This window comes from Schistocerca serialis, chromosome 8 (genome assembly GCF_023864345.2).
Source record: "Schistocerca serialis cubense isolate TAMUIC-IGC-003099 chromosome 8, iqSchSeri2.2, whole genome shotgun sequence".
In the NCBI taxonomy this organism is placed as follows: Eukaryota; Metazoa; Arthropoda; class Insecta; order Orthoptera; family Acrididae; genus Schistocerca; species Schistocerca serialis.
In genome coordinates this window covers 313,016,980-313,038,822 of record NC_064645.1, presented here as the reverse complement: position 1 = coordinate 313,038,822, position 21,843 = coordinate 313,016,980, and positions in this window count along the sequence as shown.

The following is a 21,843-nucleotide window of genomic DNA, read 5'->3' as shown; positions in this document are numbered from 1 at the left end:
GTAGGTACGTACATCCCTGTTCTCAAAAATTGACAGGTTATTTATGAAGAATTTCATTGGCGAACATATGTACTGTGACGATGCAATTAAAATGTGTACCTCCTACATGACGTCAGTGGGTGAACACCAATGTGTGTGGTCACTTCTGTGCATTGAATACTTCCTCTTTAAGTGATGAGTTACCACAGAAAATTATTCCGTAAGACATTATTGAGTAGAAATACACAAAATTTATCAAGAGAGTGGTAAGTCTGTTTCCAAGATAAGCAATTATACGTACAGCAGAAGTAGCTGAACTTAACTGTTTGGGACGCTCAGTAATATTCTTCTTCCATTTCACATTTTCACCAATATTTACATTCAAATATTTAGAGCATTCTACTCTATTCGCTACTCTTTTCAATGACTCTTGCTTATGTGCTATATTAGTTGTTGGTATGATACTATTTGCTGTACAGAACTGACCACTGTGTCTTTTTCAAAAATTTTGGGGAGAGTCCATTTTCTGTAAAGGAAATTTACAATTCTTTGGAAAATATAATGTACCAACTTTTCTGTTGCTCTCTCTCTGGTGTGTTTTCTTATCACACTAGTATCGCCTGCATGAAGTACCAGTTCTGCTTGTTGAATATTAAGTGGAAGGTCATTCATATATTTGGAATCTCTCAGCTAAAAGACGTCAGTCACATTCTCTCTGGTGTTTCGGCAAATATTTGCACTTTCGTTTTGGTGAAGGGTAGCAGGAGTCAGTCCAAACAAATACTGCTCGTCATGTCTCTAGTGCGCCGCCCAACGTCGACAGAAATCGTCGGCTTGTTTCCCGTCACAAAGAAATTTATCTTTTAATCAGTATTTGACATGGACATTCGCCAGAGATGTTCCAAATTAATCAGGAGCGATATTCGTTTAATTGAGCTGTATTGAAAGGTACAGGAAAAAACGAAGAATACTTTGTGCTCTAGAAGCGTCACCATCGTTCTGATCCGTACAGACCGCTACCGCCATGCAGGAGCGCTGCTCAGTCACTGCTAGAGTACAGGTCATTCTTAGTGCTGTACTGTTCCTGTAAGTACACATTGATCAAACGAATATCGCACTAGACTAAATTAGGGCCATTCTGTCGAATAGGCAAGTAAAATTCAGTTTTAAAAATCAGTTTGTTTGTAACCGGAAACAAACGGATGCTTTCCGTCGAAACTGGTCGATACATGTGATACTTGATGAGCAGTGTTTGTTTGAGCTGACTCCAGGTACACATTGAAACAACTAACTTGCAAATACCTGCTGCAACACTAGAGAAAATGCTCCTGACGACCAGTACAACAGACACCCGGTACAAGGAATAGGAGTGGACCTAAAATCGTACCCTGTGGGACTCCCTTTGTTATATCTCTCCAGTCACTAAAATTTTCTAACCTTCCCACATCTTTTGAATTTTTCAGCACAACCTTTTGCATTCTGTTAGTTAATTGCATTCAAACAAGCTGTGCCTGAGGCACGCAGATTACGTTTGCCCTTAGTCGCTCTGACCTTTCCGTCGCGGTAGAGCAGCTGCTGCTGCTGGCGCTGCGCTAGGGCCCAGGCGGCGGCGGCGGCGGCCGACTCCAGAGGGCCCGGGGGCGGAGGAACCAGCGGCGACGCCGGCGGTGACGCGGGGGCGGCAGGAGCGCCGCCCCCGGGCCGCTCGTGCTCCAGCAGGCGCAGCGTCGAACTCTGCGAGTCGGTTCCAGCGCGGGGCAGCGGCCCAAACCGCAGCGTCGAGCCGCGCGAGTCCAGCCCCGAGTCCAGCGTACCGTAGAGCGGCGTCTCTCCGCTGGAGGACGCGGGCGCCTCGCGGTATACCTGCTGGAGTTCCATGGCCAAGCGCCGCCAGAGGCTCAACAGTGGGGACCACGTCCTGCCCGTGTAATTGCTGCCCTCTGATCTAACACCCCTCTCCCTGCAGGTCGGTGCACTTTCGGTATTCTCGGTGTATTACTGTTGCCAGAATCGGACCACTGAGACCAGCAGCCTCACAGATCCAAAACTTCCTCTGGCGCAACGGTCACTAGTCTTGACAGCCAGCTCAGTCTCGTCTTCACACGTCAAGATGGACTCCGTTTTTTCTTGATACAGGTACGAAACAACCTCTAGGCAGTACCACGCATCGCCTGTGGCGTACAACTCCGAATGTCACCAGACTCACGTATCAATACGTCGAGGGCATCTGCCCGTCTTCTTGGCTACACAATCCGTCTAGAGAAAATCTAGGGGTAAACTCCGAAATTAATCTGTGTAGCAAATTTTTAGGTCAGCACAGTCACATATCCACAGGTAACGGCCACTCGATGTCTTCTTGATTACGGCTCAAATCTTGAAAGAAATATTAGCCAATATTTACATCAGCGCAGTCACCTTCCACTCAGCGAGGATTCATCCACGATGTCTTCTTGATGTAACAATACAATCTATCTGATGGAAATGTAACGGTCAGTTGCTGCAGGACTTTACATCCAGTGTTTGTATTTACGAAGAAAATGGTCTCTGTCACTGAAAGTCTCGGATTATTAACTTTTCATGCTGTGCTCGTTCCTTTCCAGCTTTTGCATATGGGTCACACTGTAGCACACTGTACTTAAATCAGCGCTCTACCCTGCCTTAATGTGCAAACAGTTTAATAAATTTCAGATTTTCCTTTAATGAAGGTGGAATATAGTTAGCGGCTCAAATGCGTACCAAAGTACAAATTCAAGTTTCATAGGGGATCTTTCATGGCAAATTATGACAAACGAAGAAGAAGCACTCGCGACTAACGATCCCCTACTCGATACGCTGTGTGTACAGTGTCGAGAAAGTATAACCAGGTATGTTGTTTACTCTTTTATCGCTAGTATTGATATTTACTCTTCAGAAGCAGCTATAATGCTGAAGCCATCCGACACAGATTTCACGTATGCACACTTCAAGATCTCCTCGATGGTTTTCTTGACACAATCACACTGTTCATCTGGTGGAAATCTAGCATTCAGCTTTGGATTAAATTTGGAAGCTGTCTGTTGCCCTTACAAACTGTAATTTCAGTGAAGTATTTAAATCTATAGTCGGGGGCATCAGAAAAATATATTTATTGTGTACAGCTTTTCTACAACTGGTACTTTGATACATAAGCTGAACATATCTTGGTGAAACGCAAAGGAAGTTAGGTAATTGTAGCTTGAAACAATTAAGAATGACTAGGTACGATTTAGATAGGGAAAAATATACCTTATTAGCTGAATCATAACTACCTGATCCCTAGCTATCGCTTTTTAGTGCGTGGTCTGAATGAAATACTTTGCACACTACGTCCTTGACCTGACTCTAGTATTCGCGCCTGATACAGCAACTACACTGGCAAGTGTTACTTCCATGAAATGAACAACGAAGTTCTTTGTGAACTAAAGAACGATGATAGAGTCCAGACTAATTTTCTATACCATCCTTCTTGATGTCCTGACCACTAACAGTCCCGGTATGTGAGATCTGGGTCATACACACTGTCGCTGCCGAATATTCAGGTTAGTACACTGCAGAGGCTAGAATAAGGCATCACTGGTTCTGTTCTTAGTGATACCGGAAATCAAAAATACCACAGCGCGATTCCACAGAAACCACAGTAGTTATAGAGTTCTTATCCTGGCACAGGTGTACCATGCCAGCGTAGTAACTCTTCACCATGTGAGGAATACCCAGAGAAGTGGTTCACGTCGAAACACCGCGGCAGAAGGTGACGAACCGTGGCCGCTTGGATGAGGCCTGTGGAGGACTGAAGCTGACTGGCTCTCGCGACGGACCTCCGCAGACGTGGAGGATTCGATTGTGACTGAGTGCGGGGAGCCAGGAAGAGCGGCTGCAGCGTGGGCCGCCGAGAAGGAGAAGAATGAGAGGCTGGTGTGTGGTGTGGGGGCACGCGGGCCGCTAATAAGAGCAGGGGTCAGCTGGCACAGGCGCGCCGCGGAGGCGCCAGATGGATAGCCCTGAGCTCACCGCCTGCTAAAGACCTCCGGCTGACACACGAGTAGAGAGTGTCTCCTCCAACAGCCGGCACATCCTCGCAGGAGCGGCACCACCTCTGAAGAGGGAAAACTGTCTGAAATATGGACACGACGACTTTTCGATACATCGTGCTGGCCCTTATGAAAAATGTAACGTTGTGCAATTCGTCCTAATCCCAGATCGGCAAAACACATTCTGTCGCGATGCGCCGTGATTAAGCGCTGACGATGCCAGTCAAAGTTTTTCGGTCATACAAAGTAAATACTACACTTGTAAGTGGCCTGTCTAGGTTTTTATGTTGGTAAAGCCACGTATTGTTCAAATGTGTGTTAAATCCTATGGGACTTAACTGCTAAGGTCATCAGACCCTAAGCTTACACACTACTTAACCTAAATTATCCTAAGGACAAACACACACACACCCATGCCCGAGGGAGGACTCGAAGCTCCGCCGGGACCAGCCGTCACGTATTGCTCTGTATGAAAATCACTGACTGTGCTGTGTGCAGTCTCGTAGCGCTCTGTATGAAAACCACTGACTGTGCTGTGTGCGGTCTGTGGCTAGTTTGCATTGTTGGGATATTTGCAATAGTAGTTTTGAGCAGTTGGATGTGAACAGTTCGTAACGTTGCGCAGTTGGAAGTGAGCCGCCAGCAGTGGTGGATGTAGGCAGAGAGATGGCAGAATTTTGAGAGCGGACGATCTGGACGTGTGTCCGTCAGAAAAAGGAAATTTAGTAGGCTGGATTTCATGACTCTGAGCTCTATGGAACTTAACATCTGAGGTTATCAGTCCCCTAGAACTTAGAACTACTAACCTAACTAACCTGAGGACATCACACACATCCATGCGCGAGGCAGGATTCGAACCTACGACCGTAGCGGCCGCGCGGTTCTGGATTGAAGCGCGTAGAACCTTTTGGCCACCGCGGCCGGCTAGATATCATGAACTGATATATATATATATATATATATATATATATATATATATATATAGTGTTCCAAAGTCATTATATATATATATATATAATGACTTTGGAAAACTATTAAGGTAAATACACTGTTTGTTCTCTATCAGAATCTTTCATTTGCTAACTACGCCTATCAGTAGTTAGTGGCTTAAGTAGTTAGTATCTTTTATTTAGTTGGCAGTAATGGCGCTCGCTTTATTGCAGTAGTTTGAGTAACGAAGATTTTTGTAAGGTAAGTGATTCATGAAAGGTATAGGTTATTGTTGGTCAGGGGCAGTCTCTTGTAGGGATTGCCGGCCGGTGTGGCCGAGCGGTTCTAGGCGCTTCAGTCTGGAACCGCGCGGCCGCTACGGTCGCAGGTTCGAATCCTGCCTCGGGCATGGCTGTGTGTGATGTCCTTAGGTTAGTTAGGTTGAAGTAGTTCTAAGTTCTAGGGGACTGATGACCTCAGATGTTAAGTCCCATAGTGCTCAGTGCCATTTGAACCATTTTTGTAGGGAATATTGAAAGTCAGATTGCGTTGCGCTAAAAATATTGTGTTTCAGTTTAGTGATGGTCAGAATAAGTAAAGAGAGAAATGTCAGAGTACGTTCAGTTTTGCTCACCTGTTTAAAAATCAAATAACGGGAAGTTTCACACTGACGGATAAAAATCGCAATACCAAAAGGTAATTATTGTAGAGTAGTGTAATTTCGGGAACACATTTGTGTAGGTAACATATTTAAGTGATAAACATTTGAAGGTTACAGTAAGCGCGGCAAAAGGCGTTGCGAATGTAAAGTACTGGTACATTAATAACCGGTGTAACGGCCAGAATGCTGAATGCAAGAAGGCAAGCGAGCATGCATTGTGTTGAACAGGTGCCGTTTGTCAGTTTGTGGAATGGAGTTTCACGGGTTTTTCGCTTGGTCGGTCATTACAGAGACGTGGGCGTCACTGGAGTTGTCCAATGACGTCCCATATGTGGCCGACTGGAGACGGATGGAGGTGAAGGCACTATGTAGGGCGCGTTTGGTTGCAACAGCGGTATGTGGGCGGGCGTTATCCTGTCTCAAAACACCCTGTGGAGCGCTGTTCATGAATGGCAGCACGACAGGTCGAACCATCGAACTGTCGCACAAGTTTGTAGTGACAGTGCGAGGATTAACCACGAGAGTTTTCTTGCTGTCACAGGAAATCATTAACTCGAAGTGTAGGTCCAGTGTGTCTTGCACACATACAGGTTGGCTGCAGGCCCTCAACTGGCCTTCTAATCAACACACGGCCATCATTGGCACCTGAAGGCGCAAACGGTGGTAGTGTGGGGCCAGTGAAAGCGTGCAACAGGCTGTACGGCTCGGAGCTGTCCTCGAACTAACCGATATGTAACAGTTCCTTGTTGTACCAGGTGCTGCTCAGATTGCTCCTACACATGCATTAGGATGCGCCAGAGCCATACGCCGAACAAGAGGGCTTCCCTCTCGATAGTGCCAGGTTGTTGTCTGGAGCTCGGTTTCTTACGACCGTGCGTTCTCGTGACTACCGCTGCCAGTACTCATGTGCAGTGGCTGCGTTCCTACCAAGTCTTTCCACACTGTCGCAGAAGCAACATCCAGCCTTTCGTACCCCAATTACATGACGTCGTTCAAACTCAGTCAGGTTTTGGTAACGGCGTCTTTGTCACCTTAAAGGCATTCTTGACTAACAACAACTCACTACCTCCAAACGTCAAAGGCAACTAACGATCACGACCGTTGCAGCATGTATTAGAGGCAAAACTGATTTGAATCCTCACAGAAGCGCTACTAAAACCGATTTTATACGACAGGACTGTGATTTGGATAAATACCGTGTTTCAGATGTTGAAACACATCTGCCAAACTCTCTGTCGTACTACGTCTTCTTGGTGTTGCGATTCTTTTCCGTCAGTGTATTTACATAGTGTACACAACCAATGTTCCAGTTTGAAAACGATGTAGAAAGAGAACCACAGCTCAGAATGACGTCAATTTGAAGAGCAAGTTATCGACGCAGGGGGAGATGTCATGCAATATATTGTACACGGGTGTTCCTCAGTTTGAGTCCGAAACGGCCAACATGGCTGCCTCCATGGAGGATCGTGCGTTGCTGGTAAAGCTCTTCTACAACAACGGCGACTGTGTGCCAGTAGCTCTGTAGAAGTTCTGGACACTCAAAAGTACGACAAAAGCAATTGGTCCCATGTCAGCTAAGAGGCTGAATCAACTAAAATCCCTGGAAGTCGTGAATTCAATCGTTTCACTAGTGCTTCATTCGAAGCTTCAATAGCAACTCAAGGCTACGAATGAAGCAGTAGTGAAACGATTGAATTAACGACTTTCACGGATTTACGGCACTATATGGCATTTTCGATTATTTGGCGAGATCATACACTATGTGATGAAATCTATCCGGAAATCCTCAAAAAATACGATTTTCATATTAGGTGCATTGTGCTGCCATCTACTGTCAGGTACTCCATATCAGCGACCTCAGTAGTCACAAGACATCGTGAAAGAGCAGAATGGGGCGCTCCGCGGAACTCAAGTACTTCGAAAGTGGTCAGGTGATAGGATGTCACTTGGAACAGTGGAAGAACGTTGTGTGGAGTGACGAATCACGGTACACAATGTGGCGATCCGATGGCAGGTTATGGGTATGCAAATGCCCGGTGAACGCCATCTGCCAGCGTGTGTAGTGCCAACAGTAAAATTCGGAGGCGGTGGTGGTGTTATGGTGTGATCGTGTTTTTCATGGAGGGGGCTTGCACCCCTTCTTGTTTTGCTTGGCACTATCACAGCACAGTCCTACAGTGATGTTTTAAGCACCTTCTTGCTTCCCGCTGTTGAAGGGCAATTCGGGCATGATGAATGCATTTTTCATTACGATGAGCACCTGTTCATAAGGCACGGTTTGCGGCGGAGTGTTCACACGAAAATGACATCCCTGTAGTGGTCTGACCTGGGCGGAGTCCTGACATGAATCCTATAGAATACCTTTTAGATGTTTTGGAACGCCGACTTCGTGCCAGTCCTCACCGACCGACATCGATACCTCTCCTCAGTGCAGCACTCCGGGAAGAATGGGCTGCTATTCCCCAAGAAAGCTTCCAGCACCTGACTGGACGTATGCCTCCTAGAGTGGGAGCAGTTATCAAGGCTAAAGGTGGGCCAACACCATATTGAACTCCAGCATCACCGAAGGAGGGCGCCACGAACTTGTAAGTCATTTTCAACCAGGTGTCCAGATACTTTTGATCGCATAGTGTGTCGGGCCTGAAGACGGCATATTGAAATGCTGAAACTGGTAGTCCTCGAAATAAAATAAAATAACATGTTAAGTTACACGGCTGTTGGAGAACTTAACTGACATTGACATTTCAATAGTAGTTGTCGATGTCGTGGTGTTAACATTGGCAGATGCATGAGTTGTCCCCTGCGGAGGCCCATCGTTATGAGTGTTCCGTGCCCTGTGTGTTCAGACACACTTGTACATCGCTCACCATTAAAGTCTGACATTAGTTCCACCACAGCTCATCGCCTGTCCTGTTTTAAAAGTGTGCCCAGCCTACGACGTTCGACATCTGTAATGAGGGGTGACCGCCCAACCTCACGACATCTCGATGTGGCTGACCCTTGGTTTCGCTATGTGTTGAAGACTCTCGCAACAGCACTCCTGGAATACCCGACAAGTCATGCAGTTTCCGAAATGTTCCTGCCGAGCCTGAATGCCATCACAATCTGCCCTCGGTCAAACTCCGATAGATCCCCATCCTACACATGGAGAGCACGCTCACTGATGCTACATGCACCGTGCGTGTGTTGATTAGCGATCATTCCTTTCCAGGTGCCGCTGCTGTGGCCTGAAAGGGTTTTTATCAATAGTACGTCGGTGGTCATAATGTTATGGCAGACGTGTGTATGCCCTACTGTAGATTGAACTACACCAAACTTTGCTGCCACTGCCCGACTAGAACAGTCTTCTTGATGCAAAGCAACAGCTACAGCATGTTTTTAAAATCAAGTCTCTTGCTACTGTCCCATTAGAAGGTAACATGGTACTAACCTGATCAGGTATACAAACACACTGACAATGTCACACTATGTAATGTAAACTAATGCGAACTGATTGCTAGCCAGACAGCTGAATTAATTAGGCCTATTCGAATGGAACCGTCTTAGGTAAGAGGACGTCTTTTTTATAAATTTCCCCATTCGTTCGTGGCAGAGTGCTACAACTATCAGTTTACAATTATTTCAGGATAAAAACAGTCTTAGTTTCAAAGCAATTTAACATCAATGACTCGTTTTACCATTTTGGGGCACTATCAGTTTACGTAAAATTAGCTGGATACGTAACCTATCCGTCATAAAGTCGTATAAAATGGAAAATGGACGCAACAGGAACTGGACATGTAATCCATTCGCAGGTTCAAATCCTGCCTCGGGCATGGATGTGTGTGACGTTAGTTAGGTATAAGTAGTTCTAAGCTCTAGGGGACTGACGACCTCAGCAATTAAGTCCCATAGTGCTCAGAGCCATTTGAACAATTTTGTAATCCATTCGTCATAATAACATGTAAAATGCCAAGTCGACCTTGAGCACGCCAGCTGACTGCCATAGCAGTACAAAATAGGGCTACGTTTCAAAACAGACGCGGTGTGAGTCGCACACAGCACAATGTCTGTTCGGCGTACAAACAAATATGACATGATAGATCATGTATCGCCACTGTTTGTTAGGATCTAATGTTCTTCAAATGGATCAAATGGCTCTGAGCACTATGGGACTTAACTGCTGAGGTCATCAGTCCCCTAGAACTTAGAACTACTTAAACCTAACTAACCTAAGGACAACACACACATCCATGCCCGAGGCAGGATTCGAACCTGCGACCGTAGCGGTCGCGCGGCTCCAGACTGTAGCGCCTAGAACCACTCAGCCACTCCGGCCGGCTAATGTTCTTCCACCCACGCTCAACAGAGAAACTTACCAGGCCTTCTTAGTGAATACATGTTCTGTTAGAATATGTGTCTTTACGAGTGCGGAGAAACATGTAACTTCACGCACGAATGTGCCCTTCCTCATTTCAGAATTTTCGTAGGCCACTCAGAAACAGATCCATGATAGATTGGTAGGTAGAGGTGGACAAGTTCTCTGGTCTCCACGATCTCTGGAGGTAAACCCCTCTAGACGTTTATTTGTGGTAAAGTTTAAAAGCTCTTGCATACGGAACCCCTGTAGAAGAAGTACAGAGTTATCGTGCTCGTAATGTGGAAGACGGCTGGATGATGCATGCATCCTTGTCATCGGAGAGCATTTTCAACATTTCATTCAGAAAACTGTTTCATGCTGTACTGATATGTTCTGTTTCTCTGTGTTTTTCATTGTTAATGTGCTGAAGGCTTGTAAAGACTGAGCCGGACGGAGTGGCCGTGCGGTTCTAAGCGCTTCAGTTTGGAACCGCGTGACCGCTACGGTCGCAGGTTCGAATCCTGCCTCGGGCATGGATGTGTGTGATGTCCTTAGGTTAGTCAGGTTTAAGTAGTTCTAAGTTCTAGGGGACTGATGATCTCAGTAGTTAAGTCCCATCGTGCTCAGAGCCATTTGAACCATTTGATTTTGTAAAGACTGAGCTCTAACAAGGAAATAAAGCGTTTCCTAAATGATATCCATGTAACGTATGTTCTTCCTTTGCGTTTGAGAAATGTTTCACGAAAATTTGGCTATACCTTTTTGTTATAGCCTGTATATTTTATTCTTCAATTCATTTCCTATCCTCAAGAACTGTTCGAAACTGTATCAAAGTGTACTATTCACTTAAACATGGTGTTGTTTAGAAGTTGAGGGAAGTCATTTTCTTGCATTGGCTGTTTTATTTTTAAGTAACTACTGTATTTAATTATAGAGCTATTAGCAAATTTCATCACCTTGGGCGTTATCGAGCTACCTGTGTTACTTGCACCACTGAAACAAATTGTAACCATATAGCGTCATACATTCCACACATCTGTTGGAGGAAGCAACATGATATGGCGTCCTTAACAACTGTTTCGCATGACCATGGTGGTTGTAGGCAAAACTATCAAAGAGGTCCCAGCGGTGGGATCGACCTCTTGAACCAATCTACGCGGAGATGTAGGTTAAGGGCCAAGAGATCTCACACCGCAACCACTCAACCTGCTGGACCCTTCTTTCCGAGAAATCGGCGAAAAAAATTTGGAAATTTCGGATAATGGTTAAAGAATGGTAACAACTTACAAACTGGTTCCAAAGCGTGGTGGTTGATCTACTGACCACAAATGCAGAAGGGTGTGGGTTCAAATCTTGTTGGGTGCTTTGAGATATTTTAATTTTAAATCATTATCGAAATGACTTTGACGATTATTTTTATTCAATGAATTGCGGTAAATGTAATTTTTTTTTCTACTCCTTTCTCACGTCATATTAGTCACCTTATGAAATTCATCGTTTACCGTCATTTTTCTTCCTGACAGTCTTTTTTCACTTTAAATCCTTGTTTATGTGAATTTGTTTATTGTTACGATATGTAATAATTTCAATTTGACTGCTTCTATTTGTCAGCTTAGATTTTCGTACATGTAATGCATACTTTATTTATATTTCTTAATTTACTTAAATTTCTTTTTACTTATAGTCCCGGCTTCCGTTTAAATCATGATCCACATTTCTGTGTCCACTGTGGACAATTTCCATTATAATAGAGGTATATCTTGTAACGAAAAATACATTATTGACACCATTGCACATTAAGTGTAAATGGATTGTTTGGCCTTTTGGTTTTTTAACGGACGGATCGACATTTTCACATGTTTGAACATTATGGTACCTAATTAAAAATAGTTAAATTCACCTGCACAAAGATTCCAAGTGGCAAAAGAATGATAGGGAGAAAAAAAAAGAGCAACTACTGAAGTTAGAACGTTGATTAAAATGGTGTGACAAAGGAATATAAATAAAAGAATTTGCTGGTGAAGTAATACACTGAATAAAAATTATGTTCAAAGTCATTTAAATAGATTTAAAAATTATGCGACTAGTCTGTAAATCGGTACCATTTTAAAGTTATACAATATCACCCGAAAATCCGAATTCTTTTTCCGTTGAATATTCGTGAAAGAGCATCCACTAGTGTGAATAGCTCCATTACGCACTCAACAAGAGAAAACAGCAACCGGGTTTTGTCACTGTGCCAGTATACAACACATTAAAATACGTTAGGTTCACATTTGCAATAAAACTAATAAAAAATTTGTGGTGTCACCGCCAGACACCACACTTGCGAGGTGGTAGCCTTTAAATCGGCCGCGGTCCGTTAGTATAGGTCGGACTCGCGTGTCACCATTATTAGTGATTGCAGATCGAGCGCCGCCACACGGCAGGTCTAGTCTAGAGAGACTCCCTAACACTCGCCCCAGTTGTACAGCCGACTTTGCTAGCGATAGTTCACTGACTACATACGCTCTCATTTGCAGAGACGACAGTTTAGCATAGCCTTCAGCTACGTCATTTGCTACGACCTAGTAAGGCGCCATATTCAGTTACTATTGATATTGATATTGATATTGTGAATCGTGGACCATCAAGAGCGAAGTTCATCATTAACGGATTAAAGTTAAGTATCAAACTAACTACGCTTTATGAATACTAATTCCTTGGCATGTTCCTGACCTCACGTCAGTATAGTCCTTCCCTCCTCACGACAGCCTGCGTGAGCTAAAACGCGTGCATTTCGGCCTCCTCTAGTAACTTGGTGTTGGCTCTTCAGCCAACACAACAAAATTAACGTTGTCCCTCCTGCATTATCATACAACGTATATAACACGGGTCACGTAACTCTTGATGGAGTTGACAATATACAAATGGCAACACAATTACAACGCACGAGTCGTTCAGTCAAACGGCTTAAGTACAAGATAGGACAAGGAAGAGAAAGTAGAAGTGTAGCTCATCTATAGAAAATGTAAGTTTGAAGAACAATAATTACATTAATACACTGATGAGCCAAAGAAACTGGTACACCTGCCTAATATCGTGCAGGGTCCCCTTGAGCATGCAGAAGTGCCGCAATAAGACATGGCATGGAGTCGACTAACATCTGACGTAGAGCTGGTGGGTATTGACACCATGAATCCTGCAGGGCTGTCCAAAAATCCGTAAGAATACGAGAGGGTCGAGATCTCTTCTGAACAGCACGTTGCAAGGCTTCCCAGTTTGGTAGCCAGCGGAAATGTCTGAACTGAGAAGAGTGTTCCTGGCGCCACTCTGTAGCAATTCTGGACGTCTAGGGTGTCACATTGTCCTGCTGGAATTTTCCAGGTATGTCAGAATGCACAATGGACATGAATGGACGCAAGTGATCAGACAGGATGATTACGTACTAGTCACCTGTCAGAGCTGTATCTAGACGTATCAGGGGTCCCATATCACTCCAGTTGCACACGTCCTACACCATTACAGAACCTCCAACAGCTTGAACAGTCCCCTGTTGACACGCAAGGTCCATGGATTCATGAGGTTGTCTCCATACCCATACACTTCCACTCGCTCGATACAATTTGAAACGAGACTCGTCTGACCAGGCAACACGTCTTCACTCATCAACGGTCCAATGTCGGCCTTGACGTGCCCAATCCAGGCGTAAAGCTTTACGTCGTGCAGTCATCAAGGGTACACGAGTGGGCCTTCAGCTCCGAAAGGCAATATCGATGATGTTCCGTGGAATGGTTCGCACGCTGACACTTGTTGATGGTCCAGCATTGAAATCTGCAGCAATTTGCGGAAGGGTTGCACCTCTGCCACAGTGAACTACTGTCTCCAGTCTTGCAGGCTCCCTTTCCGGAGATCTGATGTTTTACTGGATGCCTAATATTCACGGTACAGTTGCGAAATGGTCGTGCGAGAAAATCCCTTCATCGCTACTTCGAAGATGCTGCAGCCCATCGCCCGTGCGACGACTATAACACCACTGTCAAACTCACTTAGATCTTGATAATATGCCATTGTAGCGGCAATAACCGATCTAATAACTGCGTCAGACACTTGTTGTCTTATATACGTCTTACCAGCCACCACTGTCAAACTCACTTAGATCTTGATAATCTGCCATTGTAGCGGCAATAACCGATCTAATAACTGCGTCAGACACTTGTTGTCTTATATACGTCTTACCAGCCACAGCGCCGTACCCTGCCTGTTTACATATCTCTGTATTTGAATACGCATGCCTGTACCAGTTTCTTTGGCGTTTCAGTGTATTTTTTTTATAATACTCGTAGATGTAGTACAGTACAACAGCACTTTTGAAGTAAAGGTAGTATTGACTTACACATTTCGTTCCAAGCAAACACCACTGCGAAAGAAGTCTGGCGAATTGTCAGAAGAGGGTAAATTTCCGGCTTTCCTGATGACACAGTTCTGTTGCGATACGGATAATAGGTGCGTTACAGCGTGGGGTGAAGTGACGCGGGAGTTGGAAATGTACTCCACTGTTGAAGTACGCTAGGAACATTGTCAGGTGGTGTAAAGGTAGAGGTAGAGGTAGAGCCGCGCGGGATTAGCCAAGCGGTCTTAGGCGCTGCAGCCATGGACTGTGAGGCTGGTCTCGGCGGAGGTTCGAGTCCTCCCTCGGCCATGGGTGTGTGTGTGTCCTTAGGATAATTTAGGTTATGTAGTGTGTAAACTTAGGGACTGAAGACCTTAGCAGTTGTCCCATAAGATTTCACACACATTTGAACATTTTTTTTTGTAGAGGTAGAAGCACGGCGATTCTCCTTTGCAATGATCGGTCGACCGGAACCTCGACAACAGCATACCTGCCACTGCGTCCCCAGACAATGCAACATCAGGCCAATGACACATACGAATGTCCTACAAATCTTAATACTGCAAGGTTGGACCATCCGGCAAAATGGAGACTCATAAAGAGACCCCTTGGAAACTCTACGAGTTGAAGACGCTGTCGAAAAGAGTACACTGCATGCCTGTGTCCTTCATAATGATCACTCGACAACTGCAGCTATTTTCATCAACAGACCTGTTAAGAAAATTAATGAACTCTGTCGGCCATTCTATCAGCTACAGGGAATGGCAGGTGCAGTCATTTACATCCCCGCCACCGAGCGAGGTGGCGTAATGGTTAGCACAATGGACACGCATTCGGAAGTACGACGGTTCAAACCCGCATCCAACCATCCTGATCTAGGTATTCCGTGATTTCCCTAAATCGCTTCAGGAAAATGTCGGGATGGTTCTTTTGAAAGGGCACAGGTGACTCCTTTCCCCATACCTCCCCAATTCGATGTGACCGATGACCTCGCTATCTGGTCCATTCCGCTAAAGCAAGCAGCCAACCAACCAACCAATATCACTACCGATGATGTGTCTGCGTACGAAGTTACAGTGTCCTCCGGCCACGTCTTGTGGCATCTAAGTTATATAAACTACTGGCCATTAAAATTGCTACACCAAGAAGAAATGCAGATACTAAACGGGAATTCATTGGACACATATATTATACTAGAACTGACACGTGATTACATTTTCACGCAATTTGAGTGCATAGATCCTGAGAAATCAGTACCCAGAACAACCAACTCTGGCCGTAATTTCGGCCTTGATACGCCTGGGCATTGGGTGGCTGGCTCTGAGCACTATGGGACTTAACATCTATGGTCATCAGTCCCCTAGAACTTAGAACTACTTAAACCTAACTAACCTAAGGACATCACAGAACACCAAGTCATCACGCCTGGACATTTAGTCAAACAGAGCTTGGATGGAGTGTACACGTACAGCTGCCCATGCAGCTTCAGCACGATACCACAGTTCATCAAGATTAGTGACTGGCGTATTGTGACGAGTCAGTTGCTCGGCCACCATGACCAGACGTTTTCAATTGGTGAGAGATCTGGAGAATGTACTGGCCAGGGCAGTAGTCGAACATTTCCTGTATCCATAAAGGCCCGTACAGGATCTGCAACATGCGGTAGTGCACTATCCAGCAGAAAAGTAGGGTTTCGCATGGATCGAATGAAAGGTAGAGCCACGGGTCCTAACACATCTGAAATGTAACGTCCACTGTTCAAAGTGCCGTCAATGCGAACAAGAGGTGACCGAGACGTGTAACCAATGGCAACCCAATCACGCCGGGTGATACGCTGGTATGGCGATGACGAATACACACTTGCAAAGTGCCTTCACCGCGATGTCGCCAAACACGGATGCGACCATCATTATGCTGTAAACAGAACCTGGATTCATCCGAAAAAATGACGTTTTGCCATTCGTGCATCCAGGTTCGTCGTTGAGTACACCATCGCAGGCGCTCCTGTCTGTGAAGCAGCGTCAAGGGTAACCGCAGACATGGTCTCCCAGCTGATAGTCCATGCTGCTGCAAACGTCGTCGAACTGTTCGTGCAGATGGTTGTTGTCTTGCAAACGTCCCCATCTGTTGACTCAGGGATCGAGACGTGGCTGCACGATAGGCTACAATCCGACCTTTATCAAAGTCGGAAACGTGATGGTACACATTTATCCTCCTTACACGAGGCATCACAACAACGTTTCAGCAGGCAACGCCGGTCAACTGCTGTTTGTGTATGGGAAATCGGTTGGAAACTTTCCTCATGTCAGCACGTTGTAGGTGTCGCCACCAGCGGCAACCCTGTGTGAATGCTCTGAAAAGCTAATCATTTGCATATCACAGCATCTTCTTCCTGTCGGTTAAATTTCGCGTCTGTAGCACGTCATCTTCTTGGTGTAGCAATTTTAATGGTAAGTAGTGTACTTGGTTTCGGGTTAAGATCGTGGAGGTGTAGAAAGTGGAATGACCATAAAGAATCAACTGCAGGTAAAGCGAATCGCACGTGATATATGAAAAGAGCACATGATAGAATAACAGTTATCTCCAGTTTTGACTACAAAAGGGCTCGCTTAAAATACAGCTGCACGACACATACTTTATTACTGGTCAAGTATATGAAGCTCAAATGAAGTCGCATTAACAGGGAGCATCCAGTATATGTGAAGAACGGCGGTGGGAGTGGTTACATGCTTCTCTCACTGGCGACCAGGTAGAACAAAATTATTGATTAACGTTAACTGGCACTCATTCTAACAAACAGGACGCGTAAATGTCGCATGAAGTTGTTAGAACTTAAAGAATAGTGTTTCAGGGCGGAAACTATAAATATTCATCGCCCCTGTCGTATCCAGCGCTTAAAGGTTGCACAGACAAAATTCACGTCTCGTAGATAGTCGTACAATCAATCATCCGTCCTGTGTTTATCCATAAATGAAATGAAAAGAAACTTTAGTATGTAGTTATCTAAATAGTATCGTTTCTTGCATATACAACAGTTATTCGCAGAATGTAAAGGTAACTGTATCCTTCTACTGTTGTCACACTTTAGTTCGTTTTGTATCCTCATAACGCGACTATTTTAAGTGGATCTCGAGGAAAACTTTAATTTTTGAACGTGACTGCGGGGATACCTGTGAGGTTAATTAACTAGTGTACGAATTTACATAATGGCGCTAATTTCCCCTAATGTCGGTAGCTAAATTAATGGTGCTAGCCTAACACTTCAAGGAATTCTACAAAAAGGGAATGCAACAGACTTCTTGCGAGTACGTCCATCGTGTTTGCTGCTGTGAAACGGTACCACAATTAGTTCTTGTGTCCCGGCTGAGTGGCGTTATCCGTGCTCTCTGCGTCTACAGGCCGCAAAACTTGCCGCTCCTCTGGAAAGATGGACGACTCTAGAGAGAACGATAAACGAGAGGAGAAATGGGGGCGGCTGTCCTTATCACGGTCTCACCCTTTCTCTCGCTGGAACAGTCGACCTGGAAAGTGCCAGTGCTTTCTGACAGCAGTCTGTGCAACACTGCTGTCGGATGCTTAAAACACACACACACACACACATACCCACCCACCCACACACACACAAATACACACACGGGCGCACGCACACATGTGTATGTGAGTGCGTTACTGCGAGAGATTGACTGTGTGTGTGCACACGTGTACGAGCGCAAGCGCGAGCTCACGTGTGTGTGTGTGTGTGTGTGTGTGTGTGTGTTAAAAAATGACAGTAATGTTGGACAGACTGACGTCAGAGGCGCGCGCACACACGCACGCGTGCACGCACACACACACACACACACACACACACACACACACACACACACACAAATGGTTCAAATGGCTCTGACACTATGGGACTTAACTTCTGAGGTCATCAGTCCGCTAGAACTTAGAACTACTTCAACCTAACTAACCTAAGGACATCTCACGCACCCATGCCCGAGGCAGGATTCGAACCCGCGACCGTAGCGGTGGCGCGTTTCCAGACTGTAGCACCTAGAACCGCTTGGCCATCTCGGCCGTCCAAACACACACACACACACACACACACACAAGTATGTTTTTTCCAGGGATATCCGTTTATTAAGGTTCGATAGATCACGATATGGCAACCACAGTGAAAATCAAAACTGTGTTGGATGTAACTGTTAGCTACACCCTCCACCTACTTCTCCACATTGTCGCAGTTCGGACTTCTGTTGTAGTGTTGTACCAGCTTTTGAATACCTGTGTAGCATAGGCAGCCACCTATTCTTTTCGGCAAATCTCTATGTTGGTCTGCAACACAGTGACTGTGCGAACATTCTGTGCACATAGTCAGCGGTTCATGTCAGGAAAGAGGCTATATGGTGGGTGATCAAACACTTTGCATCGAGAACGCTGTACAGGTGGACATTGCAGACTGCTTCTGCAGCGTGCGCCCGAGAGCTGACATAAGAAAGGAAATACTTGACAGCTACGTAGTGTGGACTGTATGAAATCAGGCGAAACCCTTCAGCAGGCACTCGTACTTGGCTGTAGATGTTATTTCCTACTCATTCTTACGTCCGCACTCTGCGCTTACAACTGAGAAGAGCGACGTGACCCGATCGACACTGCCCAACACGTCTGTGCATAGCTTCTTCAGATTTTCAATGTGGTTTCCATTACTTGACGTACCGAACCTTAACAAATGAACAGCCATCGTATAGGGGGCGATCAAAAGGTTTCCGCTTGAGGCCGTCTCTGCAGCATACATGCAATCCAGTGCGCCGCCGATGCTGGTGCATAATCACCAACATAAAGAGGTTAGTGTGACCTTCGAACCATAAGGGACGATCAAAAAATTTATGTGCTGAGTCCACACTAATCCCTAGTATGTTGAATCACCTAAAACGTGCTATGTGCTATTGACGTGCGGTTTTCAGAAAATGAATTGGTAGTCTGAGGCTCGTATTGTGAGCTAATAAACAGGTTGTAATAATACATAGACATTGTATCTTTTGTGCAAACATTATTTTTAGGTGAAATAATGCTTATTAACATTAATAAACTAAAAGTAGAGTAAATTAATCCATCAGTGGTGTTTGTTGCAGGTTTCCAGCGCGAGTTGTTAACGATATATCGTATTTTGAAACGTTTACACACCGAGTCTTGTTTGTGCCATTCAGTCAGCATTGTTGCCAAGTACGATGTTGTTAAGTTTGCTTGTGTGTTCCTGCAGTGGGACTTGCTTATCATTTATTGTGTGACAGACAAAGCAGTAGACTGTGAGTGGACGATGGGGTTTACAAATTGAGAAAAGGCCACATGCTAAAATCACCGTTGGTTTCGTTAGGAGGAGAGGCAGTGTCCACGGTTTGTAAACGTGTGGTGTGTCCATCAGCTCATAGGCCCGAGTTTTATAGACAGAACGCTGAACGCGCACAAGTATAGCAGCATCCAGACAGACCTCTGGAGACTAGGGGAAACCTGTGGTAAAAACATGATGTTCTCCAGCCCTTAGTGTAGCAAGCACTGCAGCATGTTTTCAAACATTGTTTCCAAATCGTTGAAATGGACGCAGAGAACCTGTGCATTGGCCGTGTTGTTCCACGGATTTGACGCCTGTAGACTCCTTTCAGTGAAAAAAGCTGAAAGACGCCTTCTAAAGGATATAAAAATGACGGTGTGCAACTACGAATTACTGCAGCGTGCTCGGACATCTCTTCTGCAATGCTAGCACGCGTGCAGCAGTCGTTTCATACAAAAACTGGAAGCGTGGTTTGTTCCTGCCGGTGGTCATTTCGAACACAACCTGTTGATGGTTAACTGTCTCATTGCTGGTCAGGTTCCACGTACTTGTGCATACAATTGTGTTGTTCTTTAGTGTGCGTTATCATAGATATTGTAGAATGTCGTTGTGGGAACTTTTGAAATACGGAATCTCGTAACCGACTCGCACTCGAATCCTGCAACAACAACACTGAATTATAAATTACCCTAAATTTAGGTCGTTAATGTCAAAAGATATTGATCCAGTTAAAAAAGTGTATATTTTCACAAAAAATACACTTTTTAAATATTATTATACTCTGTTGATTGGCGAACGATACGAGCTACTGACTAGCTCCTTCAGTTACCGTAATATTTGCGGTGCAAGTTTTACTGTGTACAAAATCCGCACACTCGGATGGAGACAGTTATATTTCTTGCATACCAAAAGTCTCCAACAAAACATTATGCTGTACACACTTTCTGTAGAAAATGGACGTCAAAGAAAGGCAATCTGCCAGCAGTGTAACCACATGTTCGGCATGTACCTTCATTCAGTAAAATGTGTAACGGACAATGAAATGAAAACGAGACAGATGGGAAAATGTCAGTTAACTGTTTATCATTTCAGATGTAGCTCTTAATACATTTATGTCACTGTGTGACAAGACGGTAAACGGAAAAAAGTTTGCAGTTGCCTACAGGACCATGATCGTACCCAAGCGTGCACCTGCTCGACCGCAGCAAATCGTTGGCTACAAATGTCTTTCTTCAGGTTTCCAATATGTGAATGTTGCGTGGGAAGATATCGGGGCTGTGTAGAGGATGTGTAAGGGCTTCCCAGCGAAACTGTTGCAGCGTACTCGAAACGACTTTGGCAACTTCTGGGCGGACCCGGACGGTCACCAATTCAAGTCCTGGGTGCGCCCGACGGCACGTAACTTCGTTTGTGGAACATGAGAGAGAGATATAAACCTTATTTTCAAACAAACAATTCACAAAATCACCAGATAATTCCAGAAAATGTAAATGGGGAAAACCGACTATACCCTGTAAGCAGACGGAAGGTAGGGATGATGGGAGATGGTTACGTGTAAGCCACCTCCAGCTCGATGGCAAATTGGGGGGAGGCATGGGCACGGCTCGATCGACCATACGAGGCCTGACTGCGGCGTCCCGAACACCACCAACCAACCAGAGGTCGACAAGAAGGGACATTCAAGGAAGAAGGTACTCAACTGTAACCATGAAATTTCGTCGTGCGAGACAACAGGGACAAGTAGAGAAGAGGGGAATGGAAAACAAGGACAACGCGGTATCGGGCACTGCACTCTCTGGGGGCTTTAAATAGCGTGAGGGGTTATTAGTAGCGCACCTCGCCAACAATCGAATCAACCGTGCCATGGACATCACAGTTAAGCAGCAGCTCTCAAAAAACCCCACGGAGGTAACTACTGAAAGAGGAGCGGAAGCGTGGACGTCATTCAGTCACTGCATGCTCAGTTTGGTTCCATTGACTGAGCCGCGATCTATCCTCGTCTCCATAAAGGCAGGCGACTGTCCATCCTCTGACCCAGACTATCACCTATGTCTTGGGGGCAGGGAAACACATGTCCTCCAGGCGAATGAAAGCATACGGTTATACCACCGATGGATGGGCGTGGAGGATCCAGGCGACCATTTGCTGTCCTAGCGTCCAGACTTCACGAACACTCACTCAGGTCAGGTGATGGGCACCATA